At 48.4% G+C, this 13,328-nt stretch overlaps 1 protein-coding gene across 4 annotated transcripts in view; it reads right to left on the reverse strand.

The window, feature by feature from the left end:
• CDHR1 (cadherin related family member 1) overlaps positions 1-13,328 on the reverse strand; it is a 265,262-nt gene that overhangs the window by 39,223 nt on the left and 212,711 nt on the right. The gene's annotated exons all lie outside the window — the stretch shown is intronic.

The raw sequence follows: 13,328 nt of genomic DNA on the forward strand, positions 1-13,328 counted from the left end.
CAGCTCTCATCTCTCTCCACAGTTACCCAGCTGCTCCTGATCCTGCTTGTCTGACCTGCCTACTTAAGGCTGTCCAGCTCACTTCATCTCTGCCTTCGCCTTGGTCTCATCACAAGAAACCATCTCCTGCATTCCTGTTTGAAGGCATTGCACGGCTCACCTGGAATCCCCCACTGTGGCTGCTCCAGTACAACCTGATTTGCAGGCCATCCCTGCTGCTGCGACAATCTCTGTGCAGGCACCCGCTTCAAGTATTACCTCTATATGTATTCTGATGCACATTCCCAGCGATTTGGGGGCGATCCAGTTCAATGCAGAGGGTTTCTCAACCAGGTTGAGATTTACTTTTAGATGCTGCCCCAGGCGTTTCTCACGGACAGAAGCAAAGTAGGTTTTGTGATATCTTTGCTTTCTGAGAGAGCCTTGACCAGGGCAGACCCTCTATGGGAGACGCAAAAACCTGTTGTCTTGAGTTACCCTGACTTTGTGGCCTCCTTTAAAAGGGTATTTGACGTTCCCGCACGCTTCTGCTGCCAAGTGCCCCATGTCCATCAAACAGAGTATGAGAACTGTTGTTCACTACGCCACTGTATTCCGTACTCTGGCAGCAGAGGTTGCTTGGAACAATGAGGCCCTCGTGGCTGCTATTTCTCATGGTCTCTCGGATTCCATCAAGGATGAGATAGGCCGAGATATACCCACTGAGCTGGAGAGCTTGATCTTGTTTGCCATCCTCATTGACTCCAGACTCAAAGAAACACTGTCTTTGAAAGAGAGCTTGCGGAAGCCTCCTGTACGTTTGCCTCCAAGCTTTGCAGTCCCATCCGTGCCTCCCTCACCTCCCATTATTCCTGGTACTGAGTCAGCCAGTGAAGATGAACCCATGCACTTTGGCTTCATGTATCTCTCTGCGGATGAGAGAGCCTTTAGGAGGAGGGAGAGATTGTGCCTTTATTGTGGCCAGGCAGGTCACTTTTTGAAGTCTTTTTGAATGGCGGCTATCAGTGGCTCTCTGTCTATCGCTGCCGCCACCTGCCTCACAGCCTGTCAAGTCTTACTTTCTGGGCCCCAGATACTACTGGCTCGAGAAGAAGATCACTCAACCAGGGAAGGCAAGAAGATAATCAGGCAGGCAGCTGGCCAGACCTTGAGCCAAAGTGGAAGAGCATGCGAGCGGAGCTGAATGGGCATGCACCCGAAACTGAAGAAATATTCCCTCCGCTCTGACCAGCACATGATCATCAGAGAGGGGCACAGATCATGAGAAAAAATACACCTTCCTAAGCTAGTAGGAGCGGTGGAGCAGCGGTGTGTAATTCAGATTTTTTTTTATTCTGCACTGCCTGTCTTTGAAATTGCCCAAACCCCTGTTCAAATCCAATCCAGGGACAAAACTGGGGACAGACTTGGCCCAGGGACAGTGTCCTCAATCCGGGGACTGTCCCCGGAAACCAGGGATGTCTGGTCACCCTACCTTAGGTGGCGTTGTTTCGTCCCCAGTTATCCAGAAGGATAAGCCCCTGGTTTTGGTCACCCTTTCCTGGGCTGAGTCATCCATCGAGATACAGGCTCTAATTGACTCTGGGGCTGCAGGCCTGTTCATTGATGCTGCCTTTGTATCGCAGCACTCGATTCCGCTGCAGCTGCGTGACACTCCACTTGCCATTGATGCTCTTGATGGGAGACCTCTACAGCCTGCCCATGTGACTCATGAGACAGTTTCATTGTCCATGGCCGTAGGGGCTCTTCACCATGAGATAATCCAATTCCAAGTTATTTCCTCACCCAGGTTTCCGCTGGTTATTGGTTATCCTTGGATACAGAGACACAACCCCTCTTTTGATTGGCTCCATGCTGAGGTTCTCTCCTGGTCACCACAATGCAGTGAGACATGGTTCCTGAAGGTATCCAAGGTCCTGTGCACCTCTTCACTCTCCTCTCTGCCGGAGGAGTACCACGATTTTAGCAATGTCTTTGACAAAGGTCAAGCCAGTAGTTTGCCTCCACACTGGTCTTATGATTGCACAATAGACCTTAAACCTGGTGCCATACCCCCTCATGGCCGGGTTTACCCTTTGTCTGTCTTGGAGGGTAAGGCCGTGAAGGAGTATGCTGCAGACACACTTTCTTGAGGTTTCATCGGCACATCCTAGTTTCCTGCTGGTGCTGGTTTTTTCTTTGTGAAGAAGAAGAGCGGTGAACTGAAACCTTGTATTAATTACAGGGGTCTCAATCGTGTCACGATTAAGAATGCCTACCCACTTCCGGTTCCGGCGCCACATGAGGAGGAGGTAAGCGGACTCAGCTCCCGCCGCATACCCCCTATTAATCGGCTACAAAGCAGCCATCCACCTCGGGAACCCATCCTGCTGTCTGGGGAAGACCTTGTGCCCTTGATGGACCGATTTGTAGAGCGGTCCGGACACCGATCACTAACCGCCACGATGTCCGCAACGGCGGACGCGGCCGAATCCTTGGCCAATATGGCGCTGGCACACAGCCTCACTGAGCCCTCGCAATCTTGTCCTCTGCTCCCAGGCGTGGAAGCGATTCCCTCAGCCGACATAGCCCAGGCGGTGGTAGCCTTACTGACACCCACGCTGACATCCTCTATTGACTCGGCGATACAAAAGGCTATGGAACAATACCACAGCGAATTACAGGCCCAGGCGCAGCGTCTTACACAGGCTGAAGAGCGAATCTCCCTCATGGAGGATGACACCACTGCTCAGGCTGCTGCTCTTGCTCGCCTCACACGTTCTACCAGGGACTTATGGATTAAATTGGACGATTTTGAGAATCGGGCGAGGAGGAACAACTTAAGAATAGTAGGACTACCCGAATCTGTCTCCACAGGACAACTAATGGACCTCTGCATGGTGACTATTCCTTCTCAACTGGGCCTTTCTACCCCGTGCGTTGTGGAACGAGCGCACCACCTAGGCCAGCTCTCAGAACAGCGCAACAAGCCCAGAGCGGTCATTGCTAGATACTTGAACTACGCGGATAAACATGCCATCCTGCAGAAGTTCCGCTCCCAACGCACCCTTACTGTTGATGGCGTTAACTTGCTTCTGTTCGCTGATTACTCGGCTGAAGTCATGAGACTGAGAAAAGAGTTTTCACCAATCTGTGCCTCCCTCTTTAAGAACCATGTCAAGTTCACTTTGGCCTATCCGGCGATTCTGCACGTTACTTTTCCCAATGGCACCCGCCGCACTTTCAACTGAAGCGGAACGATTTCTCAACTATCCCGCTGACATGGATACCACGAATGACCCCTTGACGAAGAATCCCTCCGCTGGTCTGGCTACCGATACTCAGGCCCCCACTGCTACACAGCTGAGCCCTTCCAAACCACCATATAAGCGCAGTCGCTCCACCACCCAGCGTCCATGTACTGAGCTCCGCTGAACTTGTCCTTTCATCCCTCCAGGTTCCCTGCCTGGATATTGGTAATGTTAGGAAGTACTTCCGATTACTGGTACTTTCTGCCACTGATCTTATTGTGCGGTCCTTCATGGGATGCTTGCCAATGAGACTGTGCCTACACACTGCTGTTTTGTTTTCTGTTTAACGTTTTTCTTTTATTTCTTCAATGCAGGGGCAATTGCCCTTATTGTCAAACCTGTTCATGATGTGTTGTTTTAGTTCCCGGTAATAGCCCGCCTAGTTCACCTACACGATTATTTGTCCCATTTTTGACATGCCGTTATCATGCTGCCCCTCTAAAACTCTGAGGTCTTCCCCCCCTCTCCCATCCCCCCAGTCCTCCCCCCCCTCCCTCTCTGAGGTACTGATTTGTATTCTCTCCACTCCTTTGCCCCCCCCCTCCCTTCCCCCTCCCCGAGGATTATATTCAGCCTCTCCCAGGGGGTGCGTGCACCCGCTGGGAGTCTTGTGCCTTAGATGCATCCCGTGTGGAAAAAGGTAAAGTGGGCTACGGCTACTTTATGGTGTATACACCAAAACTGTTGTGTTGTAATACATGCTGTCTGGTTCTGTCCCCTTTTCTCTTCTCTTCTGTCTCCTGCTCTTGCTTTCCTTTCTTCTCTCCCCCCCTCTTGTACTTGGTTACCCTTAGAGGCTCTCCTACCTATGCGCACTCCCTGTTTTTTTTCCCATCTTCTCAGAATTGGTTTAATGGCTGTTTTGCCACCTATTACCACCCCTGCTGATCCCTATGGCTGACGCCTCTAGAGACCAATTTAATGTAGTGTCATGGAATGTTAAGGGCCTTCGGTCACCTACCAAACGCATGAAAGTTCTCCGTCATCTGAAACGGTTGAAGGCCGATGTGGCGCTCCTACAAGAGACCCACCTAACCGACGGAGATCTTTCACGCCTTCGCAAACTTTGGGTTGGCGAAGTTCTGGGTTCCCCGGCCGCAGGTCGCAAGGCGGGGGTGGCTATTCTGCTTCATAAACGCCTGCAGTATACCACCCGTAACGTTCGTATAGATTCGTGTGGTCGTATGATCACCCTGCACCTTACCCTGGCTTCTAAGGACATTGCTATAACTAACATATATGCGCCCAACTCCCCCGACTCGTCGTTTTTCCAGGAACTGGGAGCCTGGATCTCCCAAGCGTCTGACGCCCTCCACCTGATAGGTGGGGACTTCAACTCTGTTATGTGCCCTTCTGAGGATAGAACTTACCGAGACTCCCGTACACCTACACCCTCAGCCCTCACTGACACTGACGCCACCCCCCTAGCCCGTACGTTATCATCACTGAACTTCACTGATGTCTGGCGCTTGTCCCATCCTACGGAACGTGAATTCACTTTCTATTCACCCCCCCACAAGTCTTTTTCGCGTCTTGACTATGTCTTTGTGTCCCCGGCTCTCCTGCCGTTGGTGAGCGATCCCGACATCAAAGACATGGCCATCTCCGATCACTGCCCTGTGACGGTTAGCCTACTAAATGTGAAACCTCCCTCATCTTCGCCCGTATGGCGCTTCCCCTCCTATCTGGCTGATAACGAAGATTTCAAACAGATGCTACTTACTAGTTGGACCGAATATGCAGAAACGAATGGTGAACATATCACCACTCCGAATCTCTTCTGGGAGGCTGGAAAAGCCTTCCTCCGAGGCAGAATCATAGCTTATGTGACACAATATAAGAGACACTCAAAGCAACACTATTTACAAGCCAGCGAAAGACTTCGCTCCATGCATCTTGATTTCCTTCGCAATCGCACGCAGGCTAACGTCACTGCCTGGCAGTTAGCCAAGCAGAACTTTGACCTCTGGGCGGAAAGGCAGGAGCAGATTGCCTCCTCCTTTTTGACCATGCGACTTCACAAATATGGCAATAAAGCGGGCAAGCATCTATCACGGCTATGTGCGGGCTTCAAAAGGCCCACCCATATCCATGCCCTGAAACACACCGATGGATCCATTGTTACCTCCCCTAAGACGGTTAGCAAACTATTGACCGACTACTACACATCCCTCTACGCGGAAGACCCCATAGACCACTCAGTCGCTGACCAGCTACTTTCAAGGGTAAGCTTACCACAATTGACCGGACCACAATTAGACGCTATCAATGCTCCCATCACCCTGGATGACATTAGGTCTACGATAAAATTGATGTCCCCTTCTAAAGCACCAGGCCCCGATGGGTACTCCGCTGAATTCTATAAACTTACCCGAGATTTTATACCCGCTACTCTCTCCAAAGTGTTCACCGCCCTCTGGGACGGTGGGTCCTACCCCCCTACGGGTTCACAGGCCCACATTAAGTTAATCACCAAACATGGCAAAGACCCCTTATACCCAGGTTCGTATAGGCCCATTTCCCTCATAAATGTTGATGTTAAGATACTATCCAAAATTATAGCTTCACGCCTAGCCACCATTCTCCCCACTCTCCTGCACGAGGCCCAATCAGGATTCACAACTGGCAGATCAGCGACTTTAAATATCCGCAAAGTGCTCCTGGCATTGGAAAGAGCGAAACTATGCCCAGAACAAGATTTAGCCATCATATCCATTGACGCCGAAAAGGCTTTTGATAACATTAGTTTTGCCTGGCTATTTAAAGTATTGCAAGCCTTTGGCTTTTCGGGCCCGGTTACGCACTACCTATGTCAAATGTACGATGCCCCGACTGCCAGATTAGTTACTCCGGACTTTGTTTCACCCACTATCCCTCTCACCAAAGGGACGAGACAAGGGTGTCCCTTGTCCCCCCTTTTGTTCAATCTAGCGATAGAACCTTTATCTAGACTTTTAAACTCACCTGACGGTGTCAGCGGAATTGCGTTTGGGGACCAGAACCTTCAGTCTGCGCTTTTTGCGGACGATATTTTACTTTTCTCGTCCAACCCTCCGGCTGATTTTGATAAACTTCGTGACCTATTCGCGGCGTATCGCCTATGCTCGGGATTTAGAATCAATTTTGATAAGAGTGAGGTCCTCTCCTTAAATCCGCGAAAAAGCCATGTCCTGGCAATCATCTTCACCCTTTGCAATGGCATGACACCATATCACTTACCTGGGAGTGCGCATAGGTCGGGAACCCTCTTCTCTTTATACCCTCAATTACCCACCCTTGATTGCTAAGATTGTGCAGGAGTTGGAAGCTTGGGCAGGCCTGCCGTTATCACTCTTTGGCAGATGTCATCTCTTCAAGATGGTCTCCTTCGCGAGGCTACTCTACCCGATGCAAACCATCCCACTTCTTCTTAAACACTCTGATGTGCAGAGGATACACAGAGCCCTGTCCATTTTTCTCTGGGCCAATAAGAAACCTCGCATTGCCCTTCAGAAACTATGCCTTCCAAAGCCTGACGGGGGTGCAGGCCTGCCCAATCTCTGTTTCTATAATCTCTCGTGCCTATTGAGACAGGGCCTTGACTGGATAGTGGGTAAATCAAGATACTCCAATCATAACCTTGAGAAGGCGTTGATACATCCATACACGCTTTCTGCGGTTCTTCATTCCAACATTCACGCTCTACCGAATCATCTTAAGTACAACATCCTTATTCGGGACACAGTGGTGGCTTGGAGGGAAATTAGGAGGCTCTTAGGATTACCTGCTAACATTTCCACTCATCTACCCATCCAAGGCAACCCTATGTTTCCACCCTCTACCATTCACTCGGCCTTTGATCACTGGGGGAAACGGGGTCTACTCAAAGTGGCCTCCCTATACGAGCCTGGGCGTGGAACACTCAAATCCTTCCAAACCCTGTCTCAGAAATTCTCACGCCCTTCTCACCATGTGTTTCATCACCACCAACTATTGAGTTACCTGAAAACGATAGGAGGGTTACGCCCGGATTGTGCTTCAACAAGGTGATTACTCCATCTCTACCCTCTACTCCCACCTAATCAGCTACCAGGCGGACAAGTACCACATTGCCCCTTTTAAGCAATGGGCCTCTATATTCAATGACATGAACCTACCGGAAAGAATCCTGCAAGGATACAGACTTGTTCACAAACTTGTTATCTTGGAGAAATGGAGGGAAACTCAATTTAAGATCACTCATAGAGCTTACTACCCCTTCCGCACCAACACTGAGGATCCCTCGCAAGCCAAATGTCCATGGTGCTCCATGGAGTGCCCCACCCTACTGCACCGTTTCTGGGACTGCTCCTCAATATCGACATTTTGGGACTCAGTCCTGGACTATATCCTGCACATTACCAAGACACCTGTACCTAAGGACCCGCTGACCTGCCTGTTCAGCTGTGACCCTCCACCCTTGTCGCTAGAGTCTCCGTGTCTGGATACCCTTACTCATTGGACTCACATATGCCTGTTGGCAGCTCGCAGGACTATTATGAATTGCTGGATTTCCACGACTCCACTGAGTCTAACGGGCGTTAAACAAACCCTCCTCTCGCTGTTCCACATAGAACGACTTGATGTTCTCTCGTCCCACTTCGTCTCCACTCCTCGCTTCTTTGCCAGATGGAGGGATTTTATCGAGCAATCCTTTAACTCGGAGGAGATCAATTCCCTTGTTTACCCCTTTCGCTATACAAGCTGGTACCTACGCCACAATGTCGGCAACGCATTGGGGAAACTCAAGCTGACGTCCTCCCACACCAGCTCTTCTCCTTCACAGGACTCTGCTCTCTTGTTGGACCACAGGATATATTCGACCCTGTCTCGTCTGCACCGGAGGACATGCAACCCTCTACTCCTCTGCATCTCCATAACCCTTCCTGGACTCATGTTTCTGCTTGTACTAGTACTAGTGCTCTTCTTCTGTCCTACATGTAGGGGTCTTGTGTTTAGCTGTTACTGTTTCTTTCTTTTTTGCTGTTGTTTCTATTCCCAGGTAGGGGTGATATGCCCACCGAGAACCTTCTTTTTCGCTACCCTTCCTCAATGTGATTATGAGGGGGTCCTCGCCTCCCTGGGTACCGTTCCTCATTCCTTCTCCCCCCCCCCCCTACCCACCCTCCCCCCCCCCTCTCCTCTATCTCTTCTTTCTTTTCTTCTCTTTCTCCCCCTCTTCTCTTCTTTTTTCTTTTTCCTCTTTATTAAAGACTAAACCGCATGATATTGTGACCCTTCGGGTCGTCAGGAGGTAATACTCCCCTTCTTTTGTTTTATATTCTCTCTTATATATTTCTCTACCATGATACTGTCTTACTGGTCGACTGATATGTATTGTCAAAATTATTTATTTATTTTTCAATAAAAATATGTTTAAAAAAAAAAAAGAATGCCTACCCAATTCCGTTGATTACAGAGTTATTTGACTGCCTCAAGGGAGAAACGGTTTTCACGGAGCTTGATTTGAGAGGGGAATACAATCTTGTGCGGATTAAGGAGGGCAACAAGTGGAAAACTGTGTTTAATACCAGAATAGGCCATTATGAGTACCTGGTAATGCCTTCTGGCCTTTGTAACGCCCTGGCAGTTTCCCAGGAATTTATTAATGATGTCCTATTTTCCAAGTCCCTGGAGAGCCACCACACAGATGCCTGTCGTGTGCTTCAGAAACTAAGAGAGAACAATCTCTATTGTAAACTGGAGAAATTTGAGTTCCTTCGTGAACAGGTTATATTCCTGTCATTTGCACTGCTGGTTTTTCGATGGACCCAGAGAAACTTTCGGCAGTCCTACAGTGGCCTCGATCTGTGGGTTTACGTCCTCTGCTGCGTTTCCTGGGCTTTGCCAACTACTATCGCAAGTTTATTTGTAACTTCTCGTCCCTGGTCAAGCCCCTGGCTGATATGACCAGAAAGGACGGTAACCCACAGAGTTAATCTCTGGAGTCCATTAAGGCCTTTGAGACTCTCAAGGCTGCCTTTGCTTCTGCTCCTGTGTTGGCACATCCTGATCCTACGTTGCCTTTGATGCTTCTGAGATTGGAGTTGGCGCCCTTCTGTCTCAACGTTCTAACTCTGAGAGCACTATGCATCCATGTGGCTACTTTTCCAAGAAACTGTCCCCTGCTGAGTGCAATTATGAGATTGGTGACAGAGAGCTGTTGGTGATCATTTTAGCCCTGAAAGAATGGAGACATCTCATTGAAGGTACCACTATGCCGGTTCTCATTCTTACAGACCATAAAAATCTTACATTCTTGTCTGAGGCTAAGCGCCTCTCTCCCAGAAGGGCGCGACGGACTCTTTGCTTGTGGAGTTTTAATTACATTGTCTCATTCTTACCCGATACTAAGAATGTAAGGGCTGATGCCTTGTCACAACAATTTTCCTCCACTTCCAAGTCGCAGTCGGTCCTGGTTCCTGTGATTCCTCCTGAATCTTGGCTATGATTCACACCAGTCTTACTTCTCCTTTGGGTGACAAAATTCTTGCTGCTCAGGTCCATGCTCCTTGTGACCGCTGCTTTATCCCAGAGAGTCTCCGTACTGTCGTGCTCCAGACTTACCATTCTACCAAGGCAGCTAGCGATCCTGAGAAGAATCAAATCATTTGGGCCATTTCTCAACAATTCTGGTGGCCTAGTCTACGGGCTGATGTAACTGTCTTCGTAGCTGCCTGTTCTATGTGTGCTCAGAGTAAGACTCCACCACACCTTCCAGTGGGCCTCCTACAACCCATACCCAATGGAGAGGGGCCCTGGACCCACCTGTCTATGGATTTCATTTTGGAGTTGTCCTACTCCCAAGACAACACTGTTATCCTTATGGTGGTTGACCTGTTCTCAAAGATGTGTCATTGTATTCCACTTAAGAAGTAGCCTACTTAAGAACTGGCTTCCATTTTTGCTTGGGAGATCTTTTGCTTACATGGGCTACCCAAGGTGATTGTCTCGGACAGGGGCAGTCAGTTTGTCTCCCGGTTCTGGCAAGCCTTTTGTGCACAGTTGGGAATTCAACTTGTTATCTCTTCTATAACCCACAGTCTAGTGGGGCAGCAGAGCGAGCCAATCAGTCCTTGGAGCAATTTCTATGTTGCTATATTTCTGACCACCATAACAACTGGTCTGACCTATTACCATGGGCAGAGTTTGTTCACAACAGTGCCTTGAATTCTGCCTCCCGATTGTCTCCGTTTATGGCGAATTATGGTTTCCAACCTTCCATGTTGCCTGACTCACTTGTTCCACAGAGAATTCCTGCATTAGAAGAGCATCTCCGTGGTCTTCGTTCCACTTGGGTACAAGTCCAGGATGCTTGCGTCATGCTAATGATAGGTACAGACTCCAGACGCCTACCAGGTTGGGGACTGGGTCTGGCTGCCATCTCGCAACCTCCGACTTCATGTTCCCTCACTGAAGTTTGCATCTCGGTTTATTGGGCCTTTCCATATCCTTCGCAGGTTTAACCCAGTGGCTTACGCATTGGACCTTCCTCCTAGTATGTACATCTCAAATATGTTTCATGTCTCCTTATTTACCACCTCGGTGCCACGTCGTCACCCTATACAGGTTGAGAACCATGAGGAGTATGAGGTACAATCCATTGTTGACTCCCGTAGGTTCCATGTGCACATAGAGTACCTGGTGCATTGGAAGGGGTACGGTCCAGAGGAACGCTCCTGAGTTTCATCCCCGACCCTACATGCCCCAGTCCTCCTCCATGATTTCCATATACATTTTCCCCTCAAGCCCAGTGGCCCTCCGAGGGGTTATTGAGGAAGGGGTACTGTCAGGGCTGGCTTAGCCCTCCTTCCTTCTCTGGGCTGGCTGCTCAGCTGTCGGCCAATTGCCAGCTCTCATCTCTCTCCACAGTTACCCAGCTTTTCCTGATCCTGCTCATCTGACGTGCCTACTTAAGGCTGTCCAGCTCACTTCCTCTCTGCCTTCGCCTTGGTCAAATCACAAGAAACCATCTCCTGCGTTCCTGTTTGAAGACTGGCTTGCTGACATCCCTTCTGGCTCCTTATCCTGGTTGCTGTTCCTCTTTTTGGATCCCTGACTTCTGGCCTGGCTGATTACCCGATTTGGTTACTGAACTCTGGCCTGGCTGACTACTTTATCCAGTTACTGGACAAGTGTGATTTAATTGTACTTCTGCCTCGGTCTGGTTCATTTTTTTTCTGACAAGCCTGTGTGCCCATCATATGCAGCCTCTGTGCCCATCATATGCAGCCTCTGTGACCCCCCCCCCCCCGCTGGCCATCTGACGTCACACACTTACCTTATCCTGGTGGTAGGTGACGGCAGTGAGCTGTGGGACATGCAGCAGGTGACAGCACCAAGCTCCTGTGTCCTTCGTGGCTCTCTGTTCTTCCGTTCCATTAGGCATATAATCAGGGTGCCTGTGCCTTCAGCTAATCAGGTGATGGGTATTAGATATGTGCCTCCTGATTGGCTGAGAGGCGGTTCAGTGTTAGCAAAGCAAATATTAATTTGCTTTGCTAACCCACCTGGGTGAACCGCAAGCACAATTCTCTGCGCTCGCAATTCACCTTTTTTGAAGCCTGTTAGAGCCTATGGGGGTTATTTACTACAAGTGCAATCTACAAGTGCAAAGTGCACTTGAAATTGCACTGAAAATCTGAGGGGTAGATCTGAAAGGAGGAGAAGCTCTGCTGATTTTATCATCCAATCATGTGCAAGCTAAAATGCTGTTTTTTCTTTTTCTTGCATGTCTCCCTCATATCTACAGCGACAGCACTTCCAAGTGCACTTTGCACGTGTAGTTTGCACTCGTAGTGCAAAGTGGATTTGCCTTTAGTAAATAACCCCCATGGCTCTAATCAGGTGCTTCACTAAAACACCCCCGCTGCTGGAATTAAGGAGCCGGGCGTCCGATAAGGGGCTGGATGCCTGAATAGGGGGTGGCTACAGCGGCCATGAATGGATTTGTGCAATGCATGAATCTATCAATTTTACACAGAGGGGGTGACTGAAGAGGGGGACACACTGCCACTGCTCTAGACCCTGCAGTTTATGCTTCTCAGCAATGCCACAGCTCCTTCCCAACAGCAGCAGAATGTAAGAGGGCTGTACTGTGATTTAAGAGAGGGTAGGGTTCTTGACATGATGTAAGGGGGGGGTGGGGTGCTCTGGACATCTAGTATTACAGATACAACTGGTCCATTGAGGGCAATAATAATGCTGATGCTGCCCGCAATGAAAATTAATCTGACACCCCTGGTTTAACACAATATGTTACTAGTAAAGGCACCAATGTTAATAACGCTATCTGATATGTAGCTACATTATATGTATAGATCTGGACATTTTTCAATACTTCATTTGACCATAAACAAAATTGGGCAAATTCAAAGATTTAGCCATACACATGTATACCAAACTTGCAAAGGCTAGATGTTTGACCTTCAAGCCAGATTTGAGCTTTGTACAGGTGATAAAGCAGGCTTTTGGTCATATCAGATTTTATATATAGATATATAGAAATATGATGGTAATATAACAACCTATTGTGTAATATATTTAGTATATACAAGGTTACCTTTAGGTAATTTTTCCACAAAATCCAATATAATTCATACATACTTTGTATTTGAAATGTAATGTGTTGATCAATAGTTATATCTAATACATTCTTAAGCAAAGTTTTAAAATGAAAGAAAAAAGTAATAGCACATTAGGAGTGCTCACAATTTTTGCCATAGGGTCCAGGACAGGAGGTTCCACTGCAGGATTTAAAAACTGGAAGTGAACATGCATGTGTTTGTTTGGGCCATTGAGTGAACTAAAGCACCGTACATACAGTACAGTATATATGCATTGTTCATGGAATATCTGATTGTGTCAGAGCAGCCTGATTTACAAATCCAGGTTTGTGCAGGTTTGTTTGTGTTTCACATTAGGTCAATATAAGTGACACGCGTAGCTTACAATATACAGTATTTTGTTAACTAGCTAACACAAAACACATGGAACATGCATTGTTTTCATTGAATTATA

Source organism: Lithobates pipiens, unplaced genomic scaffold (assembly GCF_037356315.1).
Source record: "Lithobates pipiens isolate NorthernLeopardFrog02 unplaced genomic scaffold, aLitPip1_a1.2 Scaffold_25, whole genome shotgun sequence".
In the NCBI taxonomy this organism is placed as follows: domain Eukaryota; kingdom Metazoa; phylum Chordata; class Amphibia; order Anura; family Ranidae; genus Lithobates; species Lithobates pipiens.